Consider the following 12,874-nt stretch of genomic DNA (forward strand, 5'->3'; position numbering starts at 1 on the left):
GTGGAAGACTGGTACAATAATGTGATTAAAGTTAGACAAAAAAAGTTGTAAAGCAATTTAAAACGTTGACAATTGTTCGTTCCTTTCAATGGCGTATCTCGCCCGATTCTAGACAGTACTCAGATTCGTAATATCCTCTTTTCATCATTTTCCATTTATTACTCTAGTCGACAGATTTTAAGAAATTTCATTCGCGTTTCTGAAATACATTTCTGGTAAAATTTTAGATATAATGTTTTAATGTATTTTAAAGTAGTGTTTAAATGTGGGGTCATTTCCTTCAAAACTGGCGATGAAAGTAGTAATTTAATCAAAAAAGTGTTTTTAGTAAGTTCCATAACTGTACTTAAAATAAAATAATTTCTTCTTTATACTTTACTTTTTAGGGCTTTTTATTATGATTATTTATAAAATATGAGTGTTAAAAAAGTTATTACGTTTTCCAATCTTAAAAATGTAAATCATAAATATCAGTTTAAACACAACTATTAATCAAAATAAGAACCGTTTGTGTCAATATTTTTGCCAACGAGAAACAAGCATTTTACTCGGTTCTAGGTACTTTCCAGAAACAAATACTTATTTCCGTTATGCTGTAATATTAATACAAATTTTAGAATGGAGTATTTAACTATACAAGAGAGAATAGAAATGATTCTGGTCAGCATTTTCCGGATAAAATTCGTTCCCGTGTTTCAACTTAATGTCAAGCAATTTGCAATTGAAGTTAATGTTCAACGAAAAAAACATACTCATTGTGCTCCAATTGCTGGAGAAAATAATCAAATTACCATATTATATACTGCAACTGTTTAACCCTCATGTTAGTACACGTCTTTGGACTGTTAATGTGTGATGTGTAATAATTGGCAATAAACTTAATATTTTCCTTATTATTGAAAGCAACGTGAATGAGGAACATCTGAGGAACAAAGACCAACATGACTGAACAAATCAGAAATGTTTCTTGGTTTCAACTTAATGTTAAATAATTTGGAATTGAAGAAAATGTTTAACGAGAAAAAACAGTGTTTGTCCTCCACTTGTTGGAGAAAATAATCAAATAGTCATATTATTTGCAACAACTATTAATCCTTATGTTATGTTATTAATATCTAAAATAACTCATTCCGATTGTCAAAGAATATTTTTTGGAGAATCAGATACAGTATTGGCAGAAAGTAGAGCAACTTTTTTAAAATTCCAATAATTTTTGTCCTGTTTATTATGTGAAAAAAAAAATGTATATTCAAAATTAACTTCCCTTTATAAATTTAACAATTACATAGTTAAACAATAAAAAAATGATTTGTTTTGGGCTGGTAAAAAGTAGAGCAACTTATGTTATTTAAAATTTTATTACTACGAATAATTTGTAATTAGTATTTTAATTAATTTTACACTAATTTATTGTAAAATTCCCATTATTATGAATAACTTCCAAACACCTTTTTTAAATGGAAAGCAACAGATGGTCAATAATATTTGGATCAATACTTTGCCAGGATTCACTCAGAACCGTGAATAAATCTTGCTAATACTTTTTGTGTATTTTATTGTTCACTATCTCCCATAAGTTTTTAATGGAGTTTAGATCGAGAAATTAAGATGCCCAGTTCATAACATTAATTTTTTCCCTTAAAAGACACTGCATTAAATATTTTGAAGTGTGCTACTGGTTATTATCTTGTTGAAAATAAAGTTTTAGTGGCATATTTTTATCTGAATACGGTACCATATTGTTCCTCAATATTTCTTTATATATAAAATGATCCATGATACATACTTTATTCAAAGGAGAGGAACCATTGCAAATCCCAAAAAGCAACCCCATTCCATTATCGACCTGTCGCCGTGTTTATCAGTGAGTATGATAAACTTTGGGTTAAACTTTGCATGAATAGGTTGCCTTACATATAAAATCCCATCACTAGTAACCAGATTAAACTTGATTTTATCACTCCAGATCGCTTGTTTCCAATCATTTAAAGACCAATGTAAAAGGGACCTGGTGAACTCAAATCTGCCTCGTCAGTTCTTCTCTGATAGTAGTAGTTTTTTAGTCCGGCCTTCTCGGATGAAGACCCCCTATCTCTTACAGTTCTTGAAGAAACATTAATTCCAAGTTGCGTCTCAAGTAGAGCTTTTAGTTTGCTGGAACTCAGGAAAAGATTTTTTTTGGAATAGGATAAAATTTATTGGTTTTTCTTGATCGTCCAGTCTTATTTTTTCTTCCACATCACCAAATCTTAAAATTGTTGTAAAACACGCATTACAATGTGATATTGATTTTTCCCTCATCGGATTCAAAGAACGATACAATCTGTGATTTTAATTTGGAAAATAATTTCTTTCCACGAGGTACTATATTAATTTAGTTTATTTCGGTGTATACTATGGAACTAAAAATTATTGTAGATTTTGTAGAGATTACTGACATTTAGTAACTACATTTTACCAGTTGAATATTTAGTTTTTTAATTTGTAGCTAATATAATTATTTTTACTACAAGAAACATTCACTGATATATTTGTATACAGTGCATTCATAATTGTTATAAATTATATTAGATTTGCCTATATAGGGCGGTAGTTTTTAAAATTCCTCTGCCAATACTGTATATTTGCACTTCACAGTTGTGTACAATGTTTGGTAATGTGAATAAATCCATTGCAGTAGAATGCCACCTTTTTGAATACTTACTTTAATAGAAATATAATGGGCCTTGAATTTGAATATCACAAATGTTAAGTGTAAAAATCAGTAATTAAAAATTTGATAAATAAAATTTGTTTTAAGACTATTTTTGATTTTTACAATGAAACTGAAAAAGGATTACTATAAAATAATTCTACTCGTTTTGATAATAATTAGATTATTAACTGTTATGAACTTGATTCGAACTGTTTTTTAATGACCAGAACGTATATAATATTCTAATGTTGCTCAATGACAAAAAGGACAATTTGCAGTAATTATTGCATTGAAATTTAAAATATAGAAGGGGAGGTAATGTACTAGATGCAGTTACAATCCTTGAAAGTCTATATTAAGTCAAAAAAGTTAATAGTACCATAATAGTTACGATTTAAAATATTTCTTTATCGTTTCTCAACATTTTAAAAATAAATCTAGATTAGAATACCGTTTTCATAGACCAATTTGTAGCATCATGTAAAATTATATAACCTTTGTTAATTTAAATATGGATCTGAGCGACAAAAAAAGCAACCATTTAAAATTAAGATTGATCAGGAAAGATCACGTTACGAATTTTTTCAATTGAGTCACTGTACTAAAAACATTCTTCGAACGTTCGTAATATTAAGGAAGTGTTGTACTTAACTCCAACACTTGTAAAACAGTTAAATTTAGTTGTGACAGGCCATTAATCTATTTTTATGATTTTAAAGTGGTGCGCATAGGAAGTTGGGAAAACGTTCGCGTGTAATGTTTACTCGTTTTTTGTACATGTTACCACATAAACGGTGGAAATGTTTTCTTTTAAAATAATTAAATTAAATTGTTTTGAGTACAACTATAAACCTTAAATTATATACAATTTACTCTCTTTGCATTTTAATTATTTTTAAACGAAATAAATATTTTCATGGTACAACATATAGTTCGAACAAACTTCAGTTCAATCTTGTCGTTATCGTGTTACCTAAAGCAGTTTGAACTTTTAAAGGCAACTTAACAGGCTCCAAACTTTAATAAGAGTTTAAAAGGTGCACGTTTCCAATTCACGTAAACTATTCACAACTTCTTTCTCACACGATTAAACCTGTTCCTTAAGAAAAAAACATACATATACGTGTATATATAAAAACAGGTGGACCGAACATATTATTAAATCGAGCTCTGAGAATAGACCACCTGAAATAGTTTGGGCCGATTGTTTTTTCTGTCGTAATTATGTGTCGTTATTGTTCGGCTATTTTTGAAATTTCTAGACGACACAAGCATGTGCTGTTTCCACCTTAATTTAGCTATCCACTATGAAATTTTCATTGTGAATTGTTCACGAGTTTTTGACGTAGTTTTAAAATGATTCATTCGCTTATTTATGTATATTTTTCTTGTTTTCAGGTAAGTGGAAAACGCATTTGGCATCCAAACGTAAGTAACTATGACATAAAATGATGCAGATCGATCATCGTAATTTCAGGAAAGTAATCTTAAGTTTTACATAAAAATAACAGAAAGACGAAAGTAGACGAATGTGCTCTTTATTAATAAAATTAATAAGTGCATAAACTGTGACATAAAACGCAAGAAATCGATAAAAATATAGTGTAGGAAAACATTTCCTGTGCCTTTCCAGTTGTAAATTCACCACTTTAATTTATTGAGAAAAAATAAATTGTGGACAAAAATAGACACAATAACTTGGTCTTTGTATAGCGTGACCTAGAAATATTTTTAATGACGTACATTTTATTAAACGGTACAAAATTTTGAATTAAATAAAGTTCATCTTAAATTGTTGTGACCTTCGTAGTAACATATTTATTAACGCAGCAGGAAAACACGTGAAATATTTTGTTCGGCAAAGTGTGAAACATTGTCCGCAAATCGACCGGCTAAATAGTGAACATCGTGGCCAGAGTTATATTTAATAATTACGAGGAAATGCTTTCATCCTTTGTCCTTCAGTGCCCTTTTTATTTTCAGTACTGCCGTGCTATGCTTTTCATTCAGTCCGATCGAAGTGGACGCAAGATTAATGATGGGCTTTTTACATCTACTGTTACATTATTTTTCAATTACAACATACAGTTCGGATCGATGCCTTAATTATTTGGAAAAAGAACTGTTTGTGATTTAAAAAAAAAGTATAATATGTCGTGTTGACTTTTGAAGTTCACCGAATTTATTCAAACTGGAAATTACCATTTTAATTAATGGAACTTTTATCAGGATTGTTGAGTTGTGATTACGATAAAAAAATTAATTAAAAGTGATCAGTGAATGTTTATTTAGCAAATGGATGTGCACCAGGTAATTTAATTAAACATGTAACACTGCACAATTTATATTTTGACAATAATTGTTCCAATTAATGAATTAAATTAGTAAAAACTACTAGTATATTACACAAAAATTTTGCTTACATATTTTTATTTTTTTAAATTTATTTTAAGTAGTTAATTAATTTTTGAACCAATATTTTTATTGAAAATGTCTTTGATATTTCATAATAAATGTTAAAAACACTTAATTCTTTATAAAATTGTTAAATATGTTTATTAAAACTAAATGCATCAGGAAAAATATCTTTGATACTTCATACTAAATTTTAATGAATTTATTATAGTTTATATTTCATACGAATTAATGTTTATTTAGCAAATGGATGTGCACCGGGTAATTTAATTAAATATGTACATTGCAAAATTTATATTTTTGACAATAATTGTTCTAACTAATAGATAAAATTAGTAAAAACTTAACATATTACATCAAAATTCTGCTAACATTATTATTTTAAATAGTTAATTAATTTTTGTACCTGTATTTTTATTGAATATATAAAAAGAGATTTCTTAATAAATGTTAAATGGTTTTATTATACATGTTAAATAATGTTAAGAATAATATTATAAAAATATCTTTGGTACTCCATAATAAATTAATATATTAAAATATTTTTCGTGTGTTTATAAAATTGTTAAATATATTTATTAAAACTAAAATCTGGAAAAATATCTTTGATACTTTCATACTAAATTTTAAGGATTTTTGTATAGTTTATATTTAATACGAATGTTTATTTTGCAAATGGTTGTGCATCAGGTAATTTAATTAAATATGTAACACTGCACAATTTATATTTTTGACAATAATTCTTGCAACTAATGGATCAAATTACTAAAAACTTAACACACATTACATAAAAATTTTGCTAACATATTTTTATTTTTTTTTTCAATTTATTTTAAGTAGTTAATTTTTTTACCTGTATTTTTATTGAACATATAAAAATGTTACACGTATTTATTTAAATACAAAATATCTTGTTAAGAACACTTAATTGAATGTTTTATTATACATGTTAAAAATGTTAAGCATAATATTATAAAAATATTTTTTGTACTCCATATTAAATTAATATTTTAGAATATTTTTCCTGTATTTATAAAATTGTTAAATATATTGATTAAAACTAAATGCATCAGGAAAAATATCTTTAACACTTTATACTAAATTTTAAGGATTTTTTATAGTTTATTTATCGTCATAATAAATGTTATAATGTTATATTTATTGAAATTAAACATATTATTGATATTTTGTAATAAATTATTGTATTGTATACTTATTTATGTGTATATGTATTATTGTATATATATAAAAAAATGTCATATAATAAAATTTTAAAAACACTTTTCTAAATTTGTTTCCACTGTACAGGTTAAAAAAATCGTTAAGGATAATTATTGTAATAAGTATCAAGTAAACAACAGTAACATAATTAAAGATCGATTTTCCATCAACCTATTGTCAGATGCAAGTAAACATCTTCCAATGATTGATAGACAAACTGGCATAGTCGACGTGAACAAAGACGCATCATTTTAAGACCTAAATTTTTCGTCGATCACATTTAATAGGAATAATTTCGAGTGACGGGCAATTGTCAAGTCAGAAACAAAATGGGAACGTCCATTATTAATGCGTCGGTTCCACGGAAGCTGCTACCAAAAACGGGCAACGCTAACGAATAAATCGACCGTTTCGTTTACGGGGAAACGTTAGAAAACGTGTTAAAATCGCCATGTACGTTTTTGTACCGTAGCAGGAATGTCAACATGCTGCAAACTGCCACTCGATCGCCAAATACGATTTTACGACTGGAAGAAACAAACACAATTATTGAATGAATGGACGCTTTTGTTTTTGAAGCCTCGCTTTTTACGAAAACTCCGTTCTCGACCTTTTGTTCGACGAAAAGTCTGATCGGCATTTACCTTTTGGATGAGCAACGGATGAACGACCAAATCGGCTTAAGGCCGAAATTTTTGATGTGTGTATTAAACCAAAACCAAAACAAGCGATTTTTCTAACACCAGCAGCAGGAATCCTCGCCGGCGTAACACTCGTGCCGAATCGCAGGAGTCCGTGCGTCGCCGTCGGGCGTCCGGGAAGCGGCAAACCGTGCAGTGCGGTCGCGAACGCGCCTCCGAAAAGGCCATCCGGATTTCGGTAACCGTGTTCACAGAAACGTGCTCCAGGTGAATAAATCTCATCCTCATCTCCCAACATTTGTTTTTTTTTTGTGCCAGTTTGTGCAGTTGTGGTGGCGGATTAAAAAAAGAAAGAAATTCCTGCCGACGGAGAAGGTGAAAAATTTTATCATGTTTCTTGTAGTTACGATTGGTTGTGTGAATTATGGTACGCAGATGAGATTGTTCAATTATTTTTTGAGAGTCTAGCAGATTATCGTTATGTACGTAATGTTGTTTACAATAACTAGATAAGTGGTTATTACACATTACATTCATTAATTTAATGAGGCAACATCAAACAAGTTTTGCGAATTGTGTGATTCATACTTTAAGTTTTCTTTTTTATTACATCGAATTTTGAATTGAATTTTTAATAGAATTATTAATTTTAATTAATCCTTTTGTTTTTTTCAAATTTAACTTATTTGAATTGGAAAATACTGATAAATGTAATATTTTCGCAGTTTATAAATTGTTTCATTAATAATTTTTGTATATTGTGAATGTACTACGAAAAAAATTAAATTAGATTATTCTGTTTTTTAATAACTTTGTTTTCGAAAATTTAGCTCAATCTATATATATATATATATATATATATATATATATATATATATATATATATAATAAATTAAATTATATTATTTTCAATTAATTAATTCATTTTTTAGAGTATCTTTTGAACTTGAACTCAATCTAGAATATATTTAAACAAATACAAAATATACTGTCTTGTTTTACAAAATGTAATTATTTATCATATAAAAATTTAAACTAATTTTTTTCTTTATTTTTATGTAATTTATGTCATTTTTAACAAATTTTAACAAAAAAACTATAAAAAATTTGAAAATTATAACGTATTTTTCTTTCATTTTTTGTAATTATTTATAAATTTTAATAAAAAAATATAGAAATTTGTAAATAATAATTACTATTTTTTAATTATTCTGTTTTCTAATAACAATATTTTTGAAAATTTAGCTCAATCCAAATATATATAAAAAATTTATAAAAATAATACATTAAAATTATATTATTATTTTTAATTAATTATTTTTTTAGTATATCTTTTAAACTTTAATTCAATCTAGAATATATTTAAACAAATACAAAATATATTGTCTTGTTTTACAAAATGTAACTATTTATTATATAAGAATTTAATTTAATTTTGTCCCTAATTTTTGTGTAATTTGTCATTTGTTGCAAATATTAACAATAAACTATAAAAATTGAAAATTATAACGTATTTTCCTTTAATTTTGTGTAATTTATATAATTATTTAAAAATTTTAATAAAAAATATAAAAATATGTAAATTATATTTTTCTTTACTTTTGAATAATTTACATAATTATTTACAAATTTTAATAATCATAAAAAATAATTTGTAAATTAAAACATATTTTTCTTTATCTTTGTGCAATTTCTATTATTATTGACAAATTTTAATGTCGGAATAGAAAAATTTGTGAATTATAATTTAAAATATAATAATAATAATTAATATTTACATTTAATATAGATAAATATTTTTATCTTTGTCAGTATAATTGTCAGTTATAAAATTTGTAAGAAACTAATCTTTTTATATTTATATTATTTTTACTTTACAATTTATACAGTTTATAAAATTTATCAGTAAAAATACATTGGAGCTAATTTCATATAACATTACAAATAAAAATACATTTACGACTGCCAATCTTACAAAAACATTAAAATTGGTGGGCGTAGAATAAAAATTTAATTTATTTAAATTTATTTTTGTGTAATTTATGTCATTATTTACAGATTTTAACAAAAAAATATAAAAAATTCAAAATATTTTTTTTATTTTTGTATAATTATTGACAAATTTTAATGTCAGAATAGAAAAAATTGTGAAGTATAATTATCAGTTATAAAATTTATAAGAAACTGCTCTTTTTATATTTATATTATGTTTGTTTACTCTACAATTTATACATTTTATAAGATTTATCATTAAAAATATATTGGATCTGTTAAATTATAACATTACAAATAAAAATACATTCCCGACTGTCAAACTTCCAAAACCATTAAAATTGGTGGACGTACAATTTTAATTGTTTCGACAAATTCATCCTGGTTGTGGATAGGTGGTTATATAATAAAACCAAAACAGACCGAATCATTTGTTCAATTAATGTCCCATAAAACACAACGAATGTGTGATTTCAAGCGGTTGTGTCGTATCATAAACCAACACTCATATGCAGTTAATTTTTTACTGCACCACCTCTAAAAATATTTCACGTTGGGAGTAATGTTTACGTTTTGCGGGAACATGCTCCCAATCAATCAATTCGGATCAGAACGCTAATAGTAAACAGACTGTTTGGTTTCCTATTGTTGGACGAACGGGAGAAAAATAAATATATTTAGAAAAGGTGAAATTACGAGCCTTTGAACCGTGGAGAACAATGCGTTTGACGTGTACAAGTGAAACTGAAACAGGAATTTCATATGAAACATGTCAGTGGCAGGGTGCAAGTCTTGTTACCGTCCGTTTCGGTTCTCCGGAATATTTTGATGTGGATAGATGAATAAAAAGTTCCCAAGTGGAGAGAAATCTCATTTGGTACGTGATATTAATGGTATTAAAAGTAGTCACCTCTAACGAGATTACAGTTTTACTTACACCTCGTCAAATAAGATTGCAGTGGATTTGGACACGAGCTTATTTGATTTCAAACGTGACATTAATGCGAGCATAAAGTGCATATAAATATTCAAATCCTGTGACACAACGACAAAACTTTTCTGATTACGTATCTTATTGTTCCTGACTAATTTAATAGAATAAGTTACAAACATAACACAACCTAGATAACATTTGCAGTAGGATCAAAATTGATCCGTTGTTGCTGTTATTCCTGTTAATTGCCAGACCGCATGATCCAACTAATTACCAACAACCCCGAATCCGATTCACACTTGCATCGCCGAATCCCGTGTTCGAAGATCGTTTCGAAAACAGTTAATTAACTATTTTTTTCATACACAAAAGTTGAATTGTGACATGAAAGGCTTAGAAGCTATCAACATGGAACATCTGAACGATATTTAATTTACTCACAATACAAACAACAAACAATGGGGATTAAAATCATGATGGAGACATGTTGGTGAGCGCAACATATTCATGACTATGTGCTCACTGATTCGTGCAGGTTTAATGGTTTAGTCGTGTTTCTATCGTATTATGGCTCTTCTAATTTTAATCTAATGCTGTTTAATACAAGAAGAATGTTTTTTTTTTTTCATTTGCACTTTATATCTATATGAACAAATATTATGAACTATATGTATTATATTTCTTCTAATTTACCTAATTCTGTCTCTTCTAATTTCTATCAAATGCTGTTTAATATACGAAATTTATTTGTATTTTATACACATGAAAAAATATTGTACTATATGTATTTCTAATGTTATCTAACACTATTTAACACACAAAATTATAAACAAATGTTATTTATTTGAATAGTATATATTCTGTGTCTTTTAATTTCAATCTAAATCTTCATTTTTAATTGTCTCATACAAATATTTTTAATAACATATGTTCTCTGTCTTTTAAATTCAATCTAATGCTGTTTAGTACATATATAAAATATACAAATTATACTAATAATATATTCGATAATTTGAATTTTGGTAACTCGAAGCAAATTGGTGGGCAATGGCGTCCAGGGTGAAAATTATGTGAAATTTTTACTTGGTAACTCGAACTTTGATTACTTGAATATCTTGATATTGAATTAAATATTTGGCATAACCTTGGATAAGTCGAATTTCACCTGCCTCAGGTGAACTTCTCAAGGATTTTCTTTCTTTCTTATACCCGAAGAGAATTCCCTATTGACAAGAATTCTAAGACAATTTATTAAAATAATCTCGGAAACTCCTACAATTTACTTTGTGGTGTTTATACATGATTGCAACATCCTAAATTCTAAATGGAAGTACATTTTACTAAGGGGTTATTCCGATCAAATGTCTTAAAGACAACCCCTACAATGGTAATGCTTATATTTCGCTACAAGGTTTCGTGTGGGAAAACATATGCATGAAAATCTTGGCAAAGCTATTCTGGAATGGTTTAATCGTAGCTTTGTTTGAAATCATGTATTACATAAATTTATGTTTCAAATTGTTACTTTTGATAAGCAGTGTACTTTAGCAGTATTTTTTGTAATATCTATCATAAATCATACTTACATGGTAAATACACATTTATAATTTTCTATGCATGTATTTTATTTAATAACTTGAAGTCTCGATTGTTGTGGCAAATGATGATTCGAGTAATCGAAGTCGACTGTTTTTTCTTTAATTGAACTCTAATATTACATATGAACACATGTTTTAAATTGTACTGTTGTTTTTTCTAAATTCATTCTGATGTAATTTACAAATTATATTATTTCGTTTTTAATTATCTCTAATAAGAATAAATGTTATTATAGTTATATCTAACTTTAATTAATACACATGAAATATTTTTCATTTTTTATTGTTTCTGATTTATAAGTATGAAGAAATATTTAGAATTAAATTTTCTGCAAAAACTGTTTAAAACAGGAAAAAATTATTTCAATTTCGATTTATTTTTTTGAAATTGTATAAACGAACGTTTTGAGCTGTATTTATTCTGTCTTTTCTAATTTGAATCTAATGCTGTTCAATACACAAAAAAATATGTTTTTATTAATGCATATGGCTAATTCTTATTATAAAGGAATAAAACGGAACATTTTCAATTTCGGACTTTTAATTGCTATATCTAGTGTGCAAAGTTGTCAGTGCTCAAGGTTTCGACTTGACGATTGAAAACTGTTAAATTTATATAATAATAAAAATTATAATGTTAATGCTATTTTACTGCAAGGATAATGAGAAATAACCAGGAAACTGAAATTATTAAATTTAAAATCACATATTTAGTGTTTATTTAGAAACAATTAATCAAAATATTTAAACAGTAAATATTCCTTCTGTTCTGTTTCTTTTAATATTAATCCAGTGATATTTAATACAAGAAAAATATTATTTTATTTTTAATTGTCTCTAATTTATACATGAACACATGTTTTAAATTGTACTATTGTTTCTTTTAAATTCATTATGATTTAATACACGAATTACATTATTTCTGCTTCCAATTTATACATAAGAACAAATGTTTTGAATTATATTTAACTTTGATTAATACACATAAATTATTATTTCATTTTTAATTGTTTCAAATCTACGATCTGACATACGAAGAAAAATTTAGAATTAAATTTGTTCTCTTTCTTCTAAAATCAATCAATCATTGTTTAAAACATGAAAAAAAATTTCATATAGCTAATTCTTATTATAAAAGAATAAAACGAAACGTTTTCAATTCCGCACTTTTAATTGCTATATCTAATGTGCAAAGGTATCAGTGATCAAGTTTTTGTCTTAAGTAAGCTAAAGTTTTGTGGGTCAAACAAAATATTCGTAAATATTTAAAACATAACCGTTTTTCTTTTTAAATATGGACAAACAAGCGATACATGGCGCAGAAAAATGAAAATAAATTTTAAACATTTATAAAAATGCATAATAAGTGTCGTGTATA

General features: G+C 26.6%; 1 protein-coding gene across 9 annotated transcripts in view; it reads left to right on the forward strand.

The window, feature by feature from the left end:
- LOC109596530 (cAMP-specific 3',5'-cyclic phosphodiesterase-like) overlaps positions 1 to 12,874 on the forward strand; it is a 229,574-nt gene that overhangs the window by 135,030 nt on the left and 81,670 nt on the right. Inside the window, exon 1 of one of the 9 annotated variants that reach the window (XM_020012096.2) lies at positions 7,210 to 7,347. The exons of 6 other annotated variants lie outside the window; for them this stretch is intronic. The gene's annotated coding sequence lies outside the window, so the exon portion shown is untranslated. Of the gene's footprint in view, positions 1 to 7,209; positions 7,348 to 12,874 lie in introns of those variants that run through there. 2 more of the 9 variants (XM_049967670.1, XM_049967669.1) reach the window with 2 other exon arrangements.

Source organism: Aethina tumida, chromosome 5 (genome assembly GCF_024364675.1).
Source record: "Aethina tumida isolate Nest 87 chromosome 5, icAetTumi1.1, whole genome shotgun sequence".
Taxonomy (NCBI): domain Eukaryota; kingdom Metazoa; phylum Arthropoda; class Insecta; order Coleoptera; family Nitidulidae; genus Aethina; species Aethina tumida.